Source organism: Schistocerca cancellata, chromosome 9 (assembly GCF_023864275.1).
Source record: "Schistocerca cancellata isolate TAMUIC-IGC-003103 chromosome 9, iqSchCanc2.1, whole genome shotgun sequence".
Taxonomy (NCBI): Eukaryota; Metazoa; Arthropoda; class Insecta; order Orthoptera; family Acrididae; genus Schistocerca; species Schistocerca cancellata.
Window position 1 is genome coordinate 280,810,401 of NC_064634.1, and position 25,997 is coordinate 280,836,397.

Genomic DNA, 25,997 nt, shown 5'->3' on the forward strand with positions numbered 1-25,997 from the left:
GCACTCACCATCCAAGAAAACTGTGAAGAACTGGCATGGTACTGTTCCGACCTCCTCAACTGCCCCTAACCACCTGAACGTTTCCAACACCTAGTCCCAGAGCACACAAACCCCGATGCGGTACCACCAACACAAGAAGAAATCCATCACCACATGAAGAAACTCAAGAACGGAAAGGCACCAGGAGAAGATGGAATCGTCGCAGAATTACTGAAAAATCTGAGGCCACGATCACTTCATGAATTCACACGGATCATCCAAGAAATCTGGCAAAGTGAAAAACTCCCAGACGACTTGAAATGCGCGCTCATCCACCCACTCCACGAAAAACAAAACAAATTTGACGTAAGTAACTGCAGAGGAACCTACTTCCTACCTTTCCCTTACAAAATACTCTCCACCTGCCTCCCACAACGAACACAAGAACAGCTGGTGTTTACCAGACAGCGTTTAGACAACGCAGATCATACACTGAACAAATTTTGAACTTGAAATCCACACTAAAGCTTCGAGCCACACGAAATCTCCCAACGATCTGCCGATTCCTCGACTTCAAGTAAGCCTACGACTCCATCGATCGACAATCCTTCTTTAATATACTCGAAGAAAGCAATCTTGACCCGAAGACATGACGACTCATCCAACAGTCCCTAACTTCCAAAGCCAAGTTCAGCGGAGAAATCTCCCCACCTTTCTTCGTCCGACAGGGTGACGGACTCTCCCCACTACTCTTCAACATCGTTCTCGATAAGGTCATCAAGTAATGGGAAGAAACCAAAACAGCTGGAGACTCATCATGCTAGGAAAGAAACGGGATAACTACAATGTCAAATGTTTAGCCTCCGCTGACGATCCCGCGCTCCTGAGGATGAACAAACAGCAGTTCGCCAGATCGAAGTACTCAAAGAATGTGCTGAAAAAGTCGGACTCCAAATCTCTTTCATAAAAACTGAATGCATGGCCAAAGAACACGTCTAAACAGAAAATTTGATCACAGAATACGGCTTAGTGAACAGAGCCAATCACTTTAAATACTTGAGTGAAATCATCGAACCCACAGGAACAAAAAGATTAGTCCAAAAACACGTGAAGTCACAATGCGAAAACAAACTGGAAAAGTGCCAACATCTACAAAAAAAGGTGCATGAATATCAAAACCAAATTTCGACACTATGCGACTGTCATCAAACCCGAAACACTGTATGCAGGCGAGACCCTAAACCTCAATTAGAAAGGGGTCTCGACAACACCAAAAAAGCTGGAAGGAAAATCATTCGCAAAATCCTGGGTCCAAAGATCACAGACGAAGGATATCGACTACATTCAAACACGACAACAGAAAAATACTTCAACACTGAAACAGACTCCCGCAAACGACTACTGAAGTTCTATGGCTACATCATGAGACTGGATGACAGCAGATTAACACAGAAACTGATCAAACAAATTCAAACTGATCTAAAAAATGCCAACATCTCATCCGCAGACATTGCAGATCGAAATACTTCAGACAGAAGATCCACTGCTGAGAGGTTGCACCAGAAAAAAACCCAAAAGTTCTACGGGAAAATGGACAGAAGAACGTCGAGCTAAACATAGCGAGAGGATGAGACAATTCTGGAAGGACAACAAAAATAGCAACCACATATCGTAATTCGCTTTGTGTGAGGTACTCGGTATCAGCGTTTCACCTTCACATATTACATACGTATTTATATAGTATGCATATTATTGTAAAACTGATTTTTTGTTATGAAACCACGTAACAGCAGAACTTTCAAACTGAATGCAGTTTTTGTTATTATCTATTTCAAATCAAAATTACGCTTATCATCCACAATAACGAACGCAAAAAAAATGAAAAGAAAGAAAGAATCAATCAAATTTGTTAAGTCGTTCTCAATTGATGATATTTCAAACATATGGCTTTTCCTTGGCTTTTTCAAAAATTTTCTTTTTGTGCGAACCTCGTCCTGACAAAAACGAATACAACGAAAGAAAAATCAACCAGATCGGTCAATCAGTTCTCATTTGATGATCTTCCATACATGCGGCTACTGACTTTTATTAATAAAAATTTAATAAAAATGTCAGTGGATCAGAATGATTTCATTATGCAGCAACAAAAATTTTGATCATTTACCCAGTAACATAAAATGTCTGACAGGTACCGAAGCAAGTTTTAATTCAAATTTCAAATGATTTTTCCTGGACAACTCCTTCTATTCCTTTCATGAATTACTACTTAAGTCCGGTAGCCGTAAAAATGAAAAGGTAGTGCTGTTGCATGAGTAGGACCAAAAATAATGATGAGTTCATCAATGTCAACACTAATCATGTGTAGGTACATATAAACTGACTCGTTCCACAGCGTTTCGACAAAAGAATAGTTTAGATGATCTATGGAACATGCAACTAACTAACTAGTACTCGAGAAAGTCCTATAAAACCAAAATTGGCAATTTGCACGTGTTAATTAAGTAACATTCTCCTGTTATTATTCTGCCATTTTCGTCCTCATTCGTCTCATAAAACTTTATTATGGGCGCTAAAGAGCTAGCTGTCGTGTACCCAAACTTGCACTTTATCGTCATCTTAATAGGTTAATCTTAATAAGAACATGTAAAACATTAGCAGCCTGCTGTTTCTCCACTTGGGTTCGAACTTTATGCCTCCACTGAGTAACATCTCTGTATAGAGCAGAGATATTTACAGATTCTCCTTCCAGCCTGCCTGCCCCGGTCTCCGCCGACACCAGTAATCAGCTCAACTTTTCGCGGCCATGTGTTCAGAAGCACAGTAGGTTAAGCACGCCAGTTCGGTTACCGCAGTCCTGGCAAGCTTCATGGGACCGGCTCAGCCTGCTGCACTTGACAACTGGTTACACTATCAATCCACCGTGACTAGCCAGCTGTATGCTTGCGTAGGTAGTTTCACTACAGCTCGTTTATCACAACCGTGCGACCAGCAAAATGAACAAACCAAACTTAAATGAGATTTAGGAGAAATTGGGGAATATATCTACTGGTCACGAAACGGAGCCCAAGACCAGCAGCGGAGAAGTTTTGTTTTGATTATGAGTCAGCTTCAATTACATATGTAGATGTCTGGCAATAGAAACTGCATAGAAAATTACTAAACTCTCATTCGGGAACTCGACTATGTTAAGACATGTTTGTAAATTTGACCAGCAGTTTCCTCACTCCACAAATATTTTGAAAAATGGCGAACGCTTCGTGGCTGACAAGTTTGCGGAAATGTATGCTAAGACCTTAGACCATTTAGCAGTATAGAGCTTTTCTAAATTTAGTGCAAACATTGATTGAAATAGGAAAAAAATATGGCTCAGTGTATATTAAAGGCCTCATTGTGGTGGTACGCAACGCAGTGCAAAGAAAGTTTCTTCTTTCAGGTATGTAGTTTTTAGATTAACATAAAATGAAAAACGAATTTCGTGTTTGCTAAAATGCGTTTGGAGAATTTTGAATGAACCGTGTTTCAACGAACCCGCTATAAACATCCTGGAAAAATTAATTAAAATTGATATGACTGGGATCGTAGTTGGCCGGAACACACTAAGCTTACAGAAACTAGACTGCAAAACCTGTACTTCAGTTGGCGTTACAGTGTAATACACATTTTCAGGTTCTTAGTTGCAAAGGATCTCGACTTTCAGAGATGATTCTGCTTACTACAAAAAACCATATATTAGAGGTGACCTGATGATGGTCCAAACTGAGAATGGCCAATAGCACTCGAAAGACTATGAAGTTAGCAGAGAAAACCATTCACTTCTGAATAAGTAAATGAGCCACAATACGTCAAAAAGGATAAATTTACAAATAAAATCCACCATTTTTAGGCTTACAATGACCCAAAATGAAAATTTCTTTGAGCCTCATTTTGTAGTACTTGGGTAAAAAACGTCCTTTCGTCAATTTCCGAATCCTACTCATAACCCTAAAAGGAAAGAATTACGGAATAAGCTGCTACGTAGCGTATCACAGCAGGAATACGCGCAGGCAAGACTCCGGTAGGCTATTTGAGTTCGGTGTAGTTAGGCTTGGTCGGCCGTTCTGCCAACAACGTGCAGCAACTTGCCTGCCTGGCTAACTGGCAAGCACGGACAGGCTAAAAGCGGAATGTGTACACCTCTGATATCGATCCCGTACTGAAAGCAATGCGAAGACTCCAGAAGGCCGCCGCGTCCCGGCGGCACACGCAGTGTAGGTGGCCGCGGCAAGGCGGCGTCATTTGTCCCTGTGTGCGGACCCACTGTCGGTGTGTCTGAATAGGCAGCCGCTGTTTAGCCGACCGTTTGCCGCTAATGCGATTCGATTTCCATTGTGTCGTCGGCGGGCAGTTACGGATTCAGAGAGCGGCCGCTCTGTAGGGGTACGGATAGGGGTAGGGGGTGGCAGCAGACGGGGTGGTGGCGTTGGGAGAGGGGGGAAGCGGGGGTGCCTCGCGCAATTACCGGCTGTGGGTCAACAAGGGGGTCACGCTGCCCGGCTCCAACCCTCGCGCGCCCACTCGACCGCGAAGGGTCCAAAACACCCCCGCAACCGCGCCAGGGGTGCGTCTGTCACAGGGGTGGTTGCGCGCCGGCGAACACGACCGCCGGCCTGGCGCCGTCTGTCCACTCCGGACGTTGCATTGCGCTCTGCCTACAGTTCCGAGCTAGAGCCGACGCTTCACCGCAGATACCTATCCCGGCGACGAGCAAAGAATCTACACTCCTGGAAATTGAAATAAGAACACTGTGAATTCATTGTCCCAGGAAGGGGAAACTTTATTGACACATTCCTGGGGTCAGATACATCACATGATCACACTGACAGAACCACAGGCACATAGACACAGGCAACAGAGCATGCACAATGTCGGCACTAGTGCAGTGTATATCCACCTTTCGCAGCAATACAGGCTGCTGTTCTCCCATGGAGACGATCGTAGAGATGCTGGATGTAGTCCTGTGGAACGGCTTGCCATGCCATTTCCACCTGGCGCCTCAGTTGGACCAGCGTTCGTGCTGGACGTGCAGACCGCGTGAGACGACGCTTCATCCAGTCCCAAACATGCTCAATGGGGGACAGATCCGGAGATCTTGCTGGCCAGGGTAGTTGACTTACACCTTCTAGAGCACATTGGGTGGCACGGGATACATGCGGACGTGCATTGTCCTGTTGGAACAGCAAGTTCCCTTGCCGGTCTAGGAATGGTAGAACGATGGGTTCGATGACGGTTTTGATGTACCGCGCACTATTCAGTGTCCCCTCGACGATCACCAGTAGTGTACGGCCAGTGTAGGAGATCGCTCCCCACACCATGATGCCGGGTGTTGGCCCTGTGTGCCTCGGTCGTATGCAGTCCTGATTGTGGCGCTCACCTGCACGGCGCCAAACACGCATACGACCATCATTGGCACCAAGGCAGAAGCGACTCTCATCGCTGAAGACGACACGTCTCCATTCGTCCCTCCATTCACGCCTGTCGCGACACCACTGGAGGCGGGCTGCACGATGTTGGGGCGTGAGCGGAAGACGGCCTAACGGTGTGCGGGACCGTAGCCCAGCTTCATGGAGACGGTTGCGAATGGTCCTCGCCGATACCCCAGGAGCAACAGTGTCCCTAATTTGCTGGGAAGTGGCGGTGCGGTCCCCTACGGCACTGCGTAGGATCCTACGGTCTTGGCGTGCATCCGTGCGTCGCTGCGGTCCGGTCCCAGGTCGACGGGCACGTGCACCTTCCGCCGACCACTGGCGACAACATCGATGTACTGTGGAGACCTCACGCCCCACGTGTTGAGCAATTCGGCGGTACGTCCACCCGGCCTCCCGCATGCCCACTATACGCCCTCGCTCAAAGTCCGTCAACTGCACATACGGTTCACGTCCACGCTGTCGCGGCATGCTACCAGTGTTAAAGACTGCGATGGAGCTCCGTATGCCACGGCAAACTGGCTGACACTGACGGCGGCGGTGCACAAATGCTGCGCAGCTAGCGCCAATCGACGGCCAACACCGCGGTTCCTGGTGTGTCCGCTGTGCTGTGCGTGTGATCATTGCTTGTACAGCCCTCTCGCAGTGCCCGGAGCAAGTATGGTGGGTCTGACAGACCGGTGTCAATGTGTTCTTTTTTCCATTTCCATGAGTGTATGTGTGCAACATTGTATCATCGGAATCGAAATGAGAGGGGTAGGCATGATGACAAAGGTAGCAAGTTCTAAGGCAAATATCGAAATGTTTTAGCTAGTCAATTATTGACACACCTGTTAAAAGTCTCACATTCAATGTGAACTATTTAGTTGTGTGTGGAGGTTTATATCTGCTCATATTTCTTTTCTTCATCTGCGATTAGGGTTTCCCCTGTATATCTGCCTCATTTCTTGCATACACTGGATCAACTACTGTCCCATCTCTTGGATGGTCGTCTGGGTAGCCATTTCCCCAGCGGTAGTCCATGTCTACAAATTTTTGCTAGCCTTGTGATGTCCATCCTTTCCCCTCGATCGTTCCAATTTCTCTTTTTCTTGTTTCCGTCCGTTAATTTTATATCTTGTATTCCACGCCATTCTTGATTAGGTCTTGGATCTTTCTCAGTATATTCACCTCCAGCCGGCCGCCGTGGCTGAGCGGTTCTAGCCGCTTAAGTCCGGAACCGCGCGACTGCTACGGTCGCAGGTTCGAATCCTGTCTCAGGCATGGCTGTGTGTGTGATGTCCTTAGGTTAGTTAGGTTTCAGTAGTTCTAAGTTCTAGGAGACTGATGACCTCATAAGTTAAGTCCCATCATAGTGCTCAGAGCCATCTGAACCATTTTTGAACGTTCACCTCCATTGCTTTTAACTTTTGTTTCATCTTTTTATTTTCTGCTCTAGCTTCTGCTGCATACGTCATAACAACACGCCAGTGTTTTATGTACTTTTATTTTCCCTCAGTTGTCATAAATTTGTGTCTCCATATACGCCGAATCGACAAACAAACTCGTATGGGCATGCGTTATCAAATACAGATATGCATAAGCAGGAAGAATACTGCGCTGTGGTCGGCAACGCCTATAAGACACAACACGTGTCTGGCGCAGTTGTTAGACTGATTATTGCTGATACAATGGCACGTTATCAAGATTTAAGAGAGTTTGAACGTGGGGGACACAGTATCTACGAGGGAGCGATGAAGTGGGGATTTTCCCGTACGACCATTTCACGAGTGTACCGTGAATATCAAGAACCGGTAAAGCATCAAATCTCCAACATCGCTGCTGCCAGAAAAAGATCCTTCAAGAACGGAGCCAACGACGACTGTAGACAATCGTCCATTGTGATGGAAGTGCAACCCTTCCGCAAAGTTGCTGCACATTTCAGTGCTGGGCCAGCAACAAGTGTCAGGGTGCGAACCATTCAACGAAACATCATCGCTATGGGCTTTCGGAGCCGAAGGCCCCAGTCTAGTCTCAAATTGTATCAAACGGATGGACGTGTACGGGTATGGAGACAACGTCATGACTCCATGGACCCTGCGTGTCAGCTGGTGGAGGCTCTGTAATGCCGTGGGACGTGCGGAGTTGGAGTGATACGTCTAGATACGACTCTGACAGGTGACACGTACGTAAGCATCCTGTCTGATCACCTGCATCAATTCATGTCCATTGTGCGTTCCGACGGACTTGGGCAATTCCAGCAGTATGATGCTACAACCCCCACGTCCAGAATTGCTACAAATTGGCTACCAAACTCACCAGACATGAACATAACTGATCGTATCTGGGATGCATTGCAACGTGCTGTTCAGACATGATCTCTACCCCGTCTTTCTGTTACGGATTTATGGACAGCCCTGCAGGACTCATGGTGTCAGTTCCCTCCAGCACTACTTCAGACATTATCCGAGTCCATGCGACGTCGTGTTGCGACCCTTCTGCGTGCTCGCGGAGGCCCTACACGATATTGGGCAGGTGTACCAGTTTCTCTGGCTCTTCAGTGTAGTATTTTGCAGGCATCCGACTACCCTTACTGCCTTTGTCACTTGATTTTTCACTTCGGTTGTTAACTCTTTATGGCTGGTGACAACAATCCCTAGATAATTGAAGCTCATCACTCGCTCAGTTGACACACCATCTGCTCCTAATTTACGTCATACAGTTGTTGGGCTATTATCATAGTCCCATATTTTTTAGATGGGATTTCCATCTTACACTACTCAGCTGTTTTATGAAATTGCGGGAGTAAAATTTGCAATTTATCCTCATTATTTGGTATCAGCACGGCATCACGAGCATAACGTATAATATATATCTCTTTATTTCCCATTTAATAGGCCTGTGTTTTTCTCATTGAATCAGTGATGTGGTCCATTATTGAGTTGAATAGGAATGAGCTCTTTATCTAGTACAATTTGATCTGTGATTCTGTTCTCGTTTTATTACCTGTGTATATATCTTCCATGATTTTCACCAAGTCCATTGGTACTCTCTTGTCGATTGAGGTCTATGTTATATCCTTTCCTTTGTAATTCTATCAAAGGCTTTTCACACGTCAACGAAGCATAAGTAGGCTTGCTTATTAAATTCTCTGGATTTCTCCAAAGTCTGTCTTAAAGCGAAAATAGGATCTATTGTCCCCTTGTTTTTCCTGAATCCTTGTTGTTCTTCTGCTGTTTCTTTATCATTCTGCACTTTGTCTCTAATTACTGATGGTAACAGTTTCAAGGTGATGTCAGGCAAGGTAATCTGTCGTCAGAATTTAATCACATGTACCAGCAGTACTTCCCTGTGTTTTATTCTTGCTTCCAATGGACAAGGCGCGCTGCCTGACAGCAGGCCCCATGATAGCGATCTCAGAATCTGGCACGGGTCCCCAGTTGGGACGAACATATTTTGTTAAAAATATCGCACGAAAATATTTTTCATTTGCTTGGCGCGTTGGACAAAACGGACTCTCTGAGATCTCGGTTTAAATGGTTTAGTGAACGGAGGTGGGGCAGGGGTTTTGCAAATGGAAATATTTGGGAAGAGATGTTGAAACCTCCCCTATGAAAAATTAATGCATGACTGTGCTGATAAACCCCTACGTTATTTGCTTTTCAAACAGATGAGCAAAACTGAACGTACTCAGACATTCACTAAACTGACACACAATATTTTTAGCGCAACGCAATCTGACTTTCAGTAATCCCTACAAAAGAATGGCCCTGACCAACAATAACCTATACCTTTCATGAATTCTTGCCTCACAAAAATCTTCGTTACTCGAACTATTGCAGTACAGCGAGCGCCAATACTGCCAGCTAAATAAAAGATTCTAACTACTGAAGGCACTAACTACTGATAGGCATAGTTAGCAAATGAAATATTTTGATAGAGAACAAACAATATATTTACCTTAATAATGTTCAAAAGTCATATATATATATATATATATATATATATATATATATATATATATATGACATCCAGTCTTACAAATTTCCTCTTTCTGATGGACACACGTCCAGATCGTCCGCTCTCAAAATTCTGCCATCTTTCTCCCCAAATCCACCACTGCTGGCGGCGTACCTCCAACGCTATGCGCTGTTCACATCCAACTGCCCAACGCTACAATATTCCAACAATGCAAACCAGCCACAGACTGCACACAGCACAGTCAGTGATTTTCATACAGAGCACTACGTGGCGTTGCCAACATAAAAACCTAAACAGCCTACTTACAATGTCTATTTCCTAGATTTATCTTGCAACCAAACAGACAGACAACCTTTGTCAGAACCAAGGGGTCGGCGAAGAATGGATGAGTAATAAGGGGTGGCGGATTGAATCTGTCTTTGATTTGTTCCTGGAACTATACGTCAATGATTCCACAGTGCATGACTGAGTATCTTTGTACCGGTGTTGGGAACAAATACGGAAACACGAAAAAAAGGACACTCCCATTCCTTGTACGGCGAAGGAAAATAGTTGGCATTCAAAACAGCTTCCAGGCGTCTCCGAATGTGTAAATACAGGCCCTGCATGGTTTTCAAGGGAATCTTGTACTATTGTTTATCCAAAATAGTGGCAAATTCAGGTAAGGCGGACAGCGATCACGCACATTTCTCCCGACAACAGACCACAAAGGCTCAATAATATTGAGATCTTATGATTGCTGTGGCCAGGGGAGATGAAACAATTCATTCATCCCTAAGCTCATAAACCAGTCCTGGACGATGCGGGACGCGTGAATAGCGACGCTGTTGTCTTGTAACATAGCATCACGATTCAGGAACAAACCTGGTTTGCCGACATGGTCTCACAGTCCTTGGCAGTAATGCGACTTTGCAGAGTAACCGTGTAATGCCATGGTGTAAGTGTCCAAGCCATCACCGATATTTCACTCTTGGGTTATAAACTCGACCAGAAGTTGGTGCAAAAATGGCTCTGAGCACTATGGGACTTAACATCTGTGGTCATCAGTCCCCTAGAACTTAGAACTACTTAAACCTAACTAACCTAAGGACATCACACACATCCATGCCCGAGGCAGGATTCGAACCTGCGACGGTAGCGGTCGCGCGGTTCCGGACTGCGCGCCTAGAACCGCTAGACCACCGCGGCCGGCCCAGAAGTTGGAAATTGTATGAAACAAGATTCAGCTGACCAAATGACCTTCTTCCATTGTTCCCCAGTCCAGGTTTTATGCCTTCATCCTCCAGTTTTCCTGTTAGGGGCATTTGCATCAGTGATGAGTGGCTTTGAAATTCCAGCTCGCCGTGAAGTTCTCGCTTGTGTGTTGTTTTGATGCTGACAGGGTTCGCGAATACGAAAGTTTTGCAGTCGCTTTTACAGCTGTTGTTCTCTTATTTTTCGACATAAGCCAATGACTGTGCGCCACAGGCATTCAGCACACACTTTTTTTTCTGCGTTGTGATTTAGCAGAAGATGTTTTTCCGCCTTCCCAGCATGAGGTACGTCTTCCATACGGCCCCCCTTGAAACACCAAACATTTCTGCTCTCTTGGTTTTGCATCAACGTTTTGTTCACTTCGAAACCACTTGGCACCGACGTAACGTACTGTCAACTAAACAGAAGACTGTTCTGACCACGACCGCCTCTTGCAACATATTGAGGACACTGGATACGTGCTGTTCGTTGCCAAATTCGCATTGCAGTCTGCAGGCTGGGTTAGCTCAAATGGTTCAAATGGTGCAAATGGCTCTGAGCGCTATGGGACTTAACATCTGAGGTCATCAGTCCCCTAGACCTACAGCTACTTAAACCTAGCTAACCTAAGGGCATCACACACATCCATGCCAGAGGCAGGATTAGAACCTGCGACCGTAGCAGCTGCGCGGTTCCGGATTAAACCGCTCGGACACAACGGCCGGCTGCTGCGTTAGCAACTGTATTTATGTTCTAGCATTTGCTGTTTCCACATTTTTGTCCAACCCCTATATAATGTCACCACCCATTCCTTCAAACAGATAGAGATCGACTTCTGAAAGTATATACACGATACAGCGCGCCACCCCCTTTCACATGCGCACGTCATTTATTCGGCAAAATTCCAAGTCTGTTCAGAATGTGTTATTTGTATCAAACAATATGTTCAACGACCAACGGTTTCACCTCTCGACAATAAATCCCTTATGTTGCAGCAATTCACGCCAACTCGACTTAGTGACAACATGAAAGACAAATTTTCAGGTGTCTGCTGCACATAGGTAGTGCACTAAATGGAACGTCGATATGTGACTTTTCCGTCGGTCTGCTTCTCTAAACTGTTGCCTTAACCGCCTCAACCATCTGAGTAAGTCTCCCATCCAGTCCACATTCCCAAATTCCGCACAGTATTATCCATTATCCCCTATTTGCTCGCAGCTGTTCAGCTGGGTACCGCAAGTGTTGGGACGACTGAGTGTATCCGCGCATAAAATATCAGTATACGAACTTTGTGCGGTTGTCCTGAAATTCTACTCACATGTATATCTAAGCATGCACCACTCTTCATTCCAGTCTGAAGTCTGTTGGCTGCCGCTGCCGCCTGCACCCTGTTGGCTAGCAGTGTATGTATATTGCTTTGACACTTCCTCGCAGATTAAAACTGTGTGGCGGACCGAGACTCGAACTCGGGACCTTTGCCTTTCGCGGGCAAGTCCTCTACCATCTGAGCTACCCAACCACGACCCACGCCCCGTCCTCACAGCTTTACTTCCGCCAGTACCTCGTCTTCTACTTTCCGAACTTCACAGAAGCTCTCCTGCGAAAGGCAAAGGTCCCGAGTTCGAGTCTCGGTCCGGCACACTGTTTTAATCTGCCAGGAAGTTTCATATCAGCGCACACTCCGCTGCAGAGTGAAAATCTCATTCTATATTGCTCTGGTCAAAGATCTTGCCACATGTGAGGATGTACCATATCGACTAAGAACGCACTCGATCGATGGTCGAGAGACCGTCAGCTTTAACCTGTCCGAGAAGTCCGTAGCAACGTTACAGGACGGTCTGCTGCTCCGGGAAGAGGTGCGTGGCATAGCATTGGAACGAGAGCTGAACCCGGAGCGGCGCTGGTCGATGGAAGCGCGCCGCCGCTCACGCACATCGGCACGCACCGGATCGAGCTGCGTGACCGCCGCCACGACCGCCACGCAGCGATTTATGGCCACCCGGAGGGCGGCGGGGCTGGCGCCACTGCGCCGTGTCCACCGTCTGCACTCAAGCGAGTGGCGCCAGGCGGGAACTGTGGCCGTGGATTCGAGGCTCTACTGCCACACTCCGAAACTCGGACGCCACTGGTCAATGGAGCTCTCATAACCGCAAAAAGGTGTCCACTATCGTATATGGGGAGCCACCACAGCGTTAGTGGCTTCCTGTTAAAATATAACCGTCAGACACACGACAGACGCCACACGACCATACAGGAACACGAGACACTCGAACAATCTTTTCATCCTTGCTCTGGGAAACTGCGATCACAACCATAGGTGGAAGCACAAGCGGCCGAAGACACTACTGGCTAGGGCATAGCCACCTATGGCAAGCTAACATACACCAACAAGCGACAAACGTCGGCAAGCCCCTGCATATCAGCAACACTGATTGGAGATTATCAGCTGCTATTAGAGCCGACCAACAGGCCACAGCGGGGAAGCCGACGAGCTCGCCCATTGACGCACAACCCGGGTTCCCGGGTTCGATTCCCGGCGGGGTCAGGGATTTTCTCTGCCTCGTGATGGCTGGGTGTTGTGTCCTGTCCTTCGATTAGTTAGGTTTAAGTAGTTCTAAGTTCTAGGGGACTGATGACCATATATGTTAAGTCCCATAGTGCTCAGAGCCAGCCATTGACGCACAAACAATTCGCCAACATCATCCTACACTGTGCATCCGATATATGACCTATGGGACACAAAAACGATGATAAACGTAACTGTTGCAGGTTTCTGATGGTGATCGAAAGTTCAACACCGGCACCCAGCGGCAGCCGCCGTGCAACAGCACCTCACAACGTCAATGGTATCGACATCCATGATATCCACTACTAACAAAGCAACCCTTGCACGACCTACGCATGCAGCAAGACATCAGATACTGCTCTTATCACCCGATCTAACTATCGCAGAGGTTTTTTCCCTGGGCTCATGCCTTGGCACTTTTCTTCCTCTGCCCTTCAATCCGCTATCCTTCGATTTCGACCCAATCTATCTCCATATGAGCGCGTCTTAATGGTTAACCTTAAAGATACGTACGCAAACATCGCAGTACCCACATCCTGCGACACCTCACTTTAGTGAAAACTAACCCTTATGCAGAGTTGGCAGCAGATCTTTTGAGTTGGCCATCATGCTGGTGTGGGCGTGGAGGGGCTCCACCTCTTTTTAAACTTTCTTGTGTGCTCCGGTTACCCGCTATCAGGTTGTATAGACAAATACAGTCTTTTAAAAAAATTAAAAATTATAAAAATAAAGAGAGGGAGGGGGAGAGAAACGGTTCACAGCGAAGAAATTATCCAAATGGGGCGGAAATCGGTAGCGGTGATGCACATGAACAGACAAACAAATGATTACAATTTGAGGAAAATTGGATGATTTATTCAAGAGAAAGAGCTTCACAAATTGAGTAAGTCAATAAAGCGCTGGTGCGTCTCTGGGCCTTGTGCAGGCAGTAATTCAGTTTGGCATCAATTTATAGACTTGTTGGATGTTCTCCACGGGGATATCATTACCAAATTCTGACCAACTGGCGCCTTAGATGGTCAAAATCTCGAGATGATTGGAGGGCCCAGCCCATACTGCTCCAAACTTTCTCAACTGGGGAAAGATCTGGCGACCTTGCTGACCAAGATCGGGTTTGACAAGCACGAAGATGAGCAGTAGAAACTTTCGTAGTGTGCGGGTGGGCATTATATCACGGAAATGTAAGCCCAGGAAGGCTTGCCACGGAGGACAGCAAAACGAGGAGTAGAATATCATCGACGTGTAGCTATGCTGCAACGAAGCCCCTGATAACAACCAAGGGGGTCCTGCAATGTAAAGAAATGGCATCGCATACAATCACTCCTGGTTGTCGTGATATACGGCGAGCGACAGTCGGGTTAGCATCGCACCACTCTCCGCAGATTCTCCAGACACGTCGTAGGCCTGGAACCTCATTGACTGGAATAGAAATTGTCTTCGGTGGTGAATCTCACTTCTAACTGAACCCCGATAACCAGCGTAGATGTGTCTGGAGACGCACCAGACAACAAGGGATTCAACCTAACTGTGCCTCATCTTACGGACAGACAACCAGGAGCTATGGTCTGGGCTGCCATTTCTTTTCATAGTAGAATCACTCTGGTTGTCATCAGCGGCACCGTTACAGCTCAAAGGTACGTTGACGATTTTCTATGTCCTTATGTCCCATTTTGTTGTCCTTCATGGCAAGCCATCCCGGGCTTAAATTTCATCGATTGCAGTACGCACACAGACATTTATTCTTACACTTATCCTACGCGAATTTAATGAAGAGAATGCACTTCATAGTCTTCAATAAGTCTTCCGTCGGTCATAAAATCCCACCCCTATATATTCCTAGAAACCTCCCAATGAACCGCAGTCGAACAATTTTCAACGTGTCGGAGCATTAGTATAGGAAATTAAATAGATTTTTGTCATACGGGAAGAAAAATGACTCATACTCCAACAGAAATTCATACATATCATGAAAATTGATGTATGTAAGTGTGTATGTACGTTTGTATGTTCCATATCTCCTCCTAACTCACGGGACCGATTGCAACCAAATTTGACAGACATACCCTTTAGCGTCAGGCAGCAGTAGCCTATTTCTTAGAACCATAGTTCGCAATGAGATGCATGAAGAACCGCCGCATCATGAATGACGTTTAAATTTAATACTTCTTTGATACTAACTCTATTCGCAACATATTTCGCAGACAGTAGGGGAAAGAGGAAATGGACACAGAAAGGAAAAAGTATGAGATGGACGGAGAGAGGCCGGAGGAGGAGATAGACAGAGGAATTTGGGGAGGGGGGAAGGGGAGGAGATGGGCAAAGAGAGGGGTAGGGGAGATGGACAGAGGGACAGGGGATGGGCAGAGGCGTAAGGAGCAAATGGACTAAAGCATACCCTAGCAACGCCGGGTACTCTGCAAGTCGTGATAAATTATTTTCTGAAGTACAGTAAGTCATCCCTTAGAAACAGAGTATTGATTGAATAAAAGCGAGGGGTAAGAATAGTATGTCCTGTCCACATTCGGACGTTATAGAGGCATCTCTTCATGGAGCTAGGCATTTTACCTGTGCCGTCAGAACATATATTTTCGCAAATGAAATTCGTTACAAATAATCCATCACAATTTGAGAAGAACAGTGATGTCCATATCTACAATACTAGAGGGAGAATGACCTTAATTACCCATTGTTAAAGCTGGTAGTAGCTCAGAGTAGAGTTCAGTATGCAGCGATAAAATTTTTTGATCATTTGCCCAATAACAGGTAGTAAAGCAAGTTTTAAATCTAATTTAAAATCATTTCTCGTGGACAACGCGTCCTATTCCATTGGGGAATTTCTGCTTAAAACCTGGTAGCCACTTAAAAACGAAAAAGAAAAAAAAGGGAAAAAATTCTTTTTTAGTTGTGTAGATGCATGAGTAGGAATAAAATGTTCGTCAATGTTAACTGTAATCATTTATACATATTCTGTAAACTGACTCGTTCCACGTCGTTCTGTAGAAGAATTGTTCAAATGGTCCTCATAAAATGTAACTAACAAACTAAGCAACTGAGGACATCCATGGAACGTTCGTACGACCGATTCTGAGAACTGTTCGAGTTTCTGTGATACCACCGCCAGGTCGGATTAAAGGAAGACATCGAAGCAATTGATGTGCGTGCAGTCAGATTCGCTACTGACTGCATCGATCAGTGCGAGAATGTTATGGAATGGACCAGTGAGTTTACTTTGGAATCGTTGAAGGGTCTTTCTGCAATTACATAATTTTATAGAACCAGCAGGGGTGACTGACTGCAGAACGACTCTATTACGCCCAACGTCCATCTCGCATCTTTGTCCTCGCGTCTCCGTGAGGACAAAGTAAGAGAGATTACCGCGTCATACACCACATAGATAGAGAAGCAGTCGTTTCTCCCTCCTTCCCTTGCGAGTGTGTAGGGAATGACAGACAATGGTACGGCGTAACCTCTGTTGCGCATTGTGCAGAGCCATGCGGAATGTGTGTGTGTGTGTGTGTGTGTGTGTATCTCACACTTTCCAGTGCTCCATCAACAAACAGTGCTGTAACTTAAGACTCGATAAATAGAAATTTAAGTGTTAGGAAGTATTTAATGAAGTTAAGTTTCTCGAGTGGTGCTTTTCACGGAAGTGAAATGCGAAAAATATACCAGAAAAGAAGAGAATTAAAGCTTTCCGAATGTGGTGCTACAGAAGAATGCTGAAGATTTGTTGGGTAGGTCGCGTAAACAATGAATAGGCACTGAATCGAAATGGAAGGAAACAAAAGTGTGGATCTACCTGAGTAATAAAAGAAGGGATAGGTTGACAGGACACGTACTGGATCATCATGGAATGGTATATGTTCTAATGGAAGGAAGTGTGTTTGCGGAGGAGGGGGGAGTAAAAAAAATGGTTCAAATGGCTCTGAGCAGTATGGGACTGAAATTCTGAGGTCATCAGTCCCCAAGACTACTTAAACCTAATTAACCTAAGGTCATGGCACACATCCATACCCGAGGTAGGATTCGAACCTGCGACCGTAGCGGTAGCGCGGTTCCAGACTGTAGCGCCTGGAACCGCTCGGCCACTCCGGCCGGTGAGGGAGTAAAAAATTGCAGACCAAAGCCTGACTAAGGTAAGCAGGCATGCTCAAATGGATGTTAAGTTACGGTTGCTATGCAGAGACCAAGATGCTTGCGCTTGGTAACCTCATAGCCCAGTCTTCGGACTGAAGACAACAACAACTCCCCCAAGTCTACAGCCTCTGACTCTCCAGACGATGCGTTGAGGTGATAGTCCTATGTCGCTACCTGAAAAACCCTGCTCGATGCCGCTCTCCTGATCTACATCGAACTCATGAACAACCACCACTCAATCCACGACAAAATCTCTTGTCCTCAGTAGACGCTACTCTGCGCCATTCATCTCTTTCTGTAAACATAATGTGTGTCGCAGTGGTCTTAATTTGGTCTGCGGTCACCGTGCTGCCATTAATGGCTGCTTGCTCTGGACGAATATAACACGAGGCAGCTATTCGGAAGAATCGTCCAGCTCCGCACATGCCCGCAGTATGCCCTTGATGAAATTCGGTTAACTGACCACGTTGGTGCCTGAGACCAGACGTACGCCTTACTTGCCGTTAATGAGTGTGGGGCGTACTGCCCCTATGCCGCTGCCGTTGAGCGCCGCTTCGTGGTGCCGCCCCCGGCACGTGGCCGCAGCTCGCGTGCCAGATGCAACAGACGCGCCGCCACGGTCGACCACGTTCGCTGGCCGCTCCCTTCAATTGGCCTCCACCCCCGCGGGGCGGACGTCGGGCACAACTGGTCCTGAAGTGTCTCCATCAGGCGCCACCGACCCTCACACTCTAACAGCATTTCGCCTGTTGGCACAACAGCAGTTATTCAAGACTGGGCATCAAATGTGGAATAGAAAAGTTACATTTGACTTCTACGTCTCAGTCAAAGGAGTCATTAAAAGAGCGAGACGCCATAATTCATTTCCAGCTAGGCTGTATGAATTAGTCAAGAGCTATGAAAAAGACTTGCCTCCGAGACCTACTGTGAGGAACACTGGAGCGGGAATCAATGATCCGGACATGTGCCGGGTGATCAAAAAGTCGGTATAAATTTGAAAACTTAATAAACCACCGAATAATGTAGATAGAGAGGTAAAAATTGACACACATGCTTGGTATGACATGGGGTTTTATTAGAACCAAAAAAAAAGTATTGCTAGACGCGTGAAAGATCTCTTGCGAGCGTCGTTTGGTGATGATCGTGTGCTCAGCCGCCACTTTCGTCATGCTTGGCCTCCCAGGTCCCCAGACCTCAGTCCGTGCGATTATTGGCTTTGGGGTTACCTGAAATCGCAAGTGTATCGTGATCGACCGACAACCCTAGGGATGCTGAAAGACAACATCCGACGCCAATGCCTCACCATAACTCCGGACATGCTTTACAGTGCTGTTCACAACATTATTCCTCCACTACAGCTATTTTTGAGGAATGATGGTGGACATATTGAGCATTTCCTGTAAGGAACATCATCTTTCCTTTGTCTTACTTTGTTATGCTAATTATTGCTATTCTGATGAGATGAAGCGCCATCTGTCGGAAATTTTTTGAAATTTTGTATTTATTTTGTTCTAATAAAATCCCATGTCATTCCAAGTATGTGTGTCAATTTGTACCTCTGTATCTACATTATTCCGTGATTTATTCGGTTTTCAAATTTATACTGACTCTTTGATCACCTGGAACTTGGAGATCTTACTCAAACTCATAGCAGGGAAATGTCCACACACTATAATAAATTTTACTGACTTTATCGGCAGACTTCTCTAAAGCTAGAAAGCAATGACTTACTGATTGAATGAGTGCTGCTCACCGTCAGTCAGTTGACGTCTTTACTGAACAATCAACCATCTCCACCGCTGGCAGCAGCTCCAAAATTCTGCTTTTACCACAGCCAAGACGAAAAACGTTCTCACTATAGGGTTCAATTACAGGCACCATTCGCAGCCTACAAAATAACAGGTTGAACGCAAAGCATATTTTCTGCCCACCGTCGGTCCCGATGTGTCTCGCCACTGTGTCAAATTATGTGCCAGAACTGTTCCCAAGAAAGTCTCGTTGGTCGATCTTGCGAAACGGTCGGACGAACATTTTGATAGTCAAAGCCATGTAGCAGCTGTATGTTTTAAATCTTTTCGTCTAAAGCAGCAGCCTGCTCGGTCAGTCAAAGAGCTGATAGCATAACTCAGAGGACTCACCTAACTGTTCGCGTGGAACTAACAACAGTGAAGTCGTGTTGCATGATGCTGTTGTTTCATATCGGACGCACGCATCTGTGCTGCAATTTTAAAACTGCCAGACTCCTATTTAAAAACAGTGTTGTCTGTAGTGGAATTACAGACGATTGTGGACTCATCAGAGATTTCATTTTGAGGCTCCATGTGCTTCTTTTGTTCGTACTGTACCATATATCCAGTCTCACGTACAGAATAGTGTTCAAGTGATTAAGAACAGAGTTCAAACAAGTAGTAAGAACAACAAGAACAGAGGAAGTAAAACCTTCCAGTATCTTGGCACACGACGTGTGTTGCACTCCTCTGGGAGAACATCGTGTCCTCAGTGCTTTTTGAGACATGATCGAAAGATTGTGCAGTGACTAGAACGTTGGACTCGCATTCGGCAGGACAAAGGTTCAAACCCGGATGCGGCCATCCGGATTTAGGTTTTCCGTCATATCCCTACATTGCTCCAGGCAAAGGCCGGGATGGTTCCTTTGAAAGGGCAAACCGGATTTCCTGTATTACGCTTGACACAATCAGAGCTAGTGCTCCGTCTCTAATGACCTCGAAGTCGACGGTACGTTTAACCTAGTCTTCCTTCCTTCTTCGAAATATTGTCCTTTTCATTATGCAAACTGCTTTTAATGTGGACGTTAAGGTGACATTCAATCAGAGTGTTTACGCAGAAAGCAAGACCATGGCAACAGCCGCAAACATGTGAACATGCGGTGGTCACAGCTAGGCTGTCAAAGATACGCCACTCCCTCAGGCACTAGCCGAATCAAACGCTGTGTAACAAAAGATAAATAAATTACAGGTGGACGCTGGTGCTTCTTTTTATCCGGTAAATAAAGACACTTATGATATAATCGGTAGGTCACGGTTACAGCAGGCTGCTTCTAATTTGTCTGCCTGTAATGGTCATATAATTCCAGTCCTGTACTTTGCCACAAACTTTTTAGGGAATGACAAAGTGTGTTTCTTTATATGCACTAAATTCTAAAAACAATGCAAATACTTTTGTGGTAGATATATACGATTTATTCAGTTTGCCCATTCAAAGCACTGTCTTATAAATCAGTGTTTCTGTGCCGCTCACTAATGTTCCTGCCTTATGCAGTAAGTAGAAGGAACTAAGTGTAGGAATCTCTCAAGACTTTGAAGCATACATAACTATGGAGGACAATGCACGGCCACAATTTTTTCCTGCACGACCTATCCCCACGCATTACGTGAGTACATTGTTCAGAAACTGCGAAGACGGCAAGACAATGTGGTTATCCAACCCGTTTCTCTTAGTCAGTTGGCATCACCCTTGGTCATTCTGAAGAAGCTTTAAGGTGCTTTACGTCTGGGTGCGGATTTGAAGGCAACATTAAACCCACAAACAGTAGTAGATTCTTTTCCTGTTCCACGACTGGAGGAATTGATTGTCGGACTGGGACAGGGCAGATATTTTCCGAAAGTAGATTTGCGAGAAGCATATGTACAGTTACCGCTGGTCGAACAGTCCAGGCGATACTTTATGATACACACTCACTTGCTCTAATTTCGTAAAATAATGTCTGCAAGTGCTTCAGCTCCTATAATTTGTCAACGGTTCCTGAAACAGTTAACACAGTGAGTTCGTTCTTGTACAAACTCTTTAGACAATATTGTGGTCGCGGGTTGTACGCCTGCTAAACATTTATCAAATTTAGAATGCTTGTTTCAAGTTCTTTCTGCTGCTGGGTTAAAGTACAAAAAGGAAAAGTGCTCTTTCCTCCAGGAAGAACTGAACTATCTGGGTCATGTAACAAACAGACCGGGCTTACATCCAAATATTTCACGTTTGAATGCAACTAGGGATCTGCTGTCACCCCGTAACATTAAGGAGCTCCAATCAGTAACGATCTGCTTACCTACTATAGCAAATTTATTCCTAACGCTGCGGAATCACTGCTCCGCTTAACCGTGTGCGCAGGAAAAATGTTGCCAGTACGCACTTCAGGAATTGAAAGGCTCATTGTTAACTCGTAGATGTTGGTTCATTTTGACCAAGCCCCTACACTTGTTGTTTAAACTGTGGAAGGGGGGTGGGGATTGGCTGCCCTCTCCCATGAGAGTGGTTTTGCTATCAGACCTACTACTTTCCCCTCGAAAACCCTTAACAAAGCGCAGTGTAACAACGATCAGATGAAAAAGAGGCTCTCGCCGTTATCTATGGTGTTATGAAGTTCCACTAGTATTTGCATGGTAGGAAGTTCTATTTGCTGACAGATCATCGGCCATTGATGGCCGTCTTCAATCCTGCCAAGCCTGTCCTGCTTCGGACAGCTCAAAAATTGCAACTTTGGGCTCTGTTATTGACTAATTATCAGTATGAATTGTTGAACAGGCCCATTGACTAACATTCCAACGCTTACGTATTGTCTCAGTTGCCAGTCGGTACTGACATAGCGTTTGTTTCGACTGAGGAACCATGTTTTCAAGTCGATTCTATAGATTTTGAAAGTAGTCCAAAATTTTGCTCTCGATTTCTAACGTGTCGCCGCTGCCAGTGCTTCTAACGTAGCTTTACAGGTTGTTTTGAAATATGTGCGGTGTCGGTGGCCACACAGTTTAATGAAGTTCCTCACTCAAGCGCGCGACGCTATTTTTCGGATCGTCAAGTGCTCTCCGCGACATTAGGTGTTCCGATGTTGCACACAGAGAACGACGGTGCCCATGTTGTGATCCCTGAATCCCTACAGCAGGATGTCTTGTCATTATTGCATCGAGATGATTGGGGCGTAGCTCTCACAAATCATCTCGCTTGATGTCATTCTACTTTGCAGGACACGGAAAGAAGGAGGACTGGGTTTAACGTCGCTTCGACATCGACGTCAGCACAGAGCGAACACAAGCTCGGATTGTGCCAAGGATGGGGAAGGAAATTGGCCGTGCCTTTCCAAAGGAATCATTCCGACATTTTCCTGGAGCGATTCAGGGCGGTCACAGGAAGCCTAAATCTGCATGGCTGGATGCGGGTTTGAAACGAACTCTGTGTCCGTCTGGACCGTGGCGACGGATTCATATTGATTTCTCTAGTCCATTCTGCAGTACGCAATGGTTGTTAGTGGTACATGCTTACAGTTAAGATTCCTTTTATTTGTCCCCTTGCCATCCATCACCACTGCAAGTACGATGTCGACTTTGCCTTCCGGTTCTTTTATCCAATTTACTTTCTTGTAGACTTGGCCACTGTTTCTATGTTTCGATACAGTGTATCGATACATGCAACTGTTTCAGTGTTTCGGAACGGCTGTGGTTCACTGTTTCGAAACAGTGGTGTTTCATTCCGCCCCTGTCTCGGATTCGATCTCGAGCGAGACACAGAAACTGTATCGTTGTTTCAAAATAAGGCTGTTTCAGTCCACCTGTGCTTGGAACGGACTAAGTGTATCGAAACAGTGATGTTTCATTCCACTCTGTGTCGGACGAGATTCGGGCTCGGCACAGGTACTGAAACACAACATACCACTTCATGAAACACTTTCAAAGAGTGTCGAAATCTTTTTGACAGGCAATAGCATGAAGCTTAAGATATCCGAAAATAAATCTTCGTTTCTAGCTGACTGTCCTATTCCGAAATGGCGTAACATCTGCTTTATAAACACTAACCAAACAATAAAACAACGCATACTATTCACATTCAAAATAATAAATATGTGAAAATCATTCAAATAAATTACACTTTTTTTATAACACACGCTTCTCTGTTCATGTACAGTAATCATATTAATAAACGCAAGTAAGCCTACTACATTTTGAATTAAAAAAAAAAGACGTAGAGTGACAGTTATTAGACGCATACATAAATTTGATGTAGGTATAATTGCAATAAATCTGTCTGACATATCACTTATAGTGTAATGGTGAACGGGAAGTGCTGGGGAGCATGGTGAATTTATTGTAACGGTTCGAAACACCTTGAAAGACAAATTTTTTTCTGTTGTATACCTATTATCCACAATGATTCCCTTTGTGTGCATGGAAATTAGCAGGATGGGTATATTACCCATACTAACGGAATGTGGGAATCCCAGTAGAATATCCGTAGTTTCTGCAGTTTGCTCCCACCTCCAGTTCCGTTCGTGGTGGTTCTTCTGTCTTCAGCTATGGCTGTCCTCAGCCAATTGAAAAGTATGAAAGTCACACGACACGAAAGCAGTGCATTTGCTGCAGGAAATACGAAACTGCCGATACGCCCAAGTGATAGTTTCATACTTTCTGCGATATGATTAGCGCTCTCGCACCTCATTTGTGTTTATATGGACATACTTATACAGTAGACGTTCAAGATGATAAAATGTGTAGGTTTATTAGATTACAAAACACAAACTGTTTCACTGTTTCGAAACAGCGTATCGAAACATTACATTTCACTGTTTCATTTGTTTTGAAACGGTTAAGTGTTTCAGTTTGCCCATCTCTACTTTCTTGAAGGTCTGCCTGAAGTCTGTCTGACAACGGACCTCAATTTGCGTCAGCCGACTTTCAACAGCTTTGGTTAAGTGTTTCAGTTTGCCCATCTCTACTTTCTTGAGGGTCTGCCTGAGGTCTGTCTGACAACGGACCTCAATTCGCGTCAGCCGAATTTAAACAGCTTTGTGTAGCCAGTGACATATACATTGTGACCACTGTTGCTTTATGAAGTCTTTAGAAGGAAACAGCTGTGAGAGCGTGTAATCATAACCAGAGAGCCGCTACTGAGAGAGCATCACACCACACCAGAAGATCCTCTTGTCGTCCAGCCGAACACATTATCTGCACGTCTGGATGCGGGCGTCCACCCTGTGATTGGTTTCAGGCCGGCATTTCTGGTCGCCCACGCGATGGATACCAGGCTGTGCGCCATCGGCCGCAGTTATCCTCCCTGCTTCCTCATCTGCACACGCCGTCCGACCCCAACCCCGGCTCCTCCGCCTACTGTAGTCACGTGCGTTCGCCATACACGACGACCGTGTGTAGGTTAAGTGACGGGGTGGGAGCGATGTGATACCATTCAGGAATCGCGGTGCCACATCACAACCGGCTCTGCACAGGCATCACTGCGGTTCCACCGAACACTGCAATGGGCGAGACTGAAGATGACAAGCCCTCTCTCTCAGCCCAGCAGCTCCCTCGCACGTATGTCAATATAGAGATGAGCACAGAAGTACTCGCACCAAGTTCATGATATCAGCTGAAGCAGTCAACATCATCAAGTAGGACTACAGAGTTATTCATATCTCAGACGGAAATGTAGTTTTGTAAATGTAGAACATTGTACTTCAAGAGAACAGTTTGTTAATTAATGTATCAAGTGATGATTTAATAATCAGTGACAGGTGTTAGTTATGAAACACTCCTTTGACCATAGAACTGTGCAAAGTTAAGTAAATCTTCCTGTCACTCACGTAATAAAATGGACTAATATTGTAACCTCCCCACAAAAAAATGTAATTAAATATTATGGATAAGATTCTAATTTTAGTGTAACCTCAAAACAAAATTCTTTCTCATTTGCAACCTCCCTACAAAATTCTTTTCACATTAACCTCAACACAAAATTCTTTCTGATTTAATCTAAGCTCAAAATTCATTCACATTTAGCGTAACCTCAAAACAGAAAAATTCCTAAGCCTCTCAACAGTAAAAATTATAATTATGTCGTTCACATTCAGTATAACATCCCAATAAAAAAAATTCAGTAACCTGGTAATAAAACAATGTAACGAACCTCTCAATTAAATTGACGCTCACTTATGACTTTTCAATAATTCACTGTGAATTTAACCTGGTCAATTTTGGACGACAGCAGTGCTGTGTCATGGCCCTGAAAGATCTAACCTGGTAAATTTTGGACGACAGCACTGCTGCGTCATGGCCCTGAAAGATCATTCCGAGTAAAAAAAGGAAAAATTCTTACCTCAATGAAGTCGCCGGATATATTTGCTCTTACAATAAATTTTTCCGGCACAGCTCTGTGCAATGCTGGCCGACCTATCTGTCATTTATGAAAGGGAGCAAGTGATTTTTCTATTACAATAATCGGGATAATCATGGATGGGAGAAATTAGTAAATTCTTTAAATTGAAATGAATGGTTGATAAAAGTTGCTTTTTATGAGGAAGATTATTATTACGAGAGTTTTAAAACATTTACATGCGACTTGAGATAACATTACTACGTATGCGCGAGGCTGCTTTTTACCTTATACAATAATACTCAGGCTCCGGCATCGCTGCACCGCGACCGGCCAGCCAACACGATACACCATACCAGACCAGAGCAGACTCCAGACTAGCAACAACTTACTGCTACAGCTACACAGTTCCTACTGCAGTCAACACTGCTCTCTGGTCAGCGATTCTCTTATACCTTGCATATCGCAGGCAGCGCATGAGCAATACATCGAAATTACATCTGCTCGGACCTCCTACAATATTTCAAGTGTTGTATTTCAGCTGAGCCATCTCCCAGATCAGTCAAAGAACA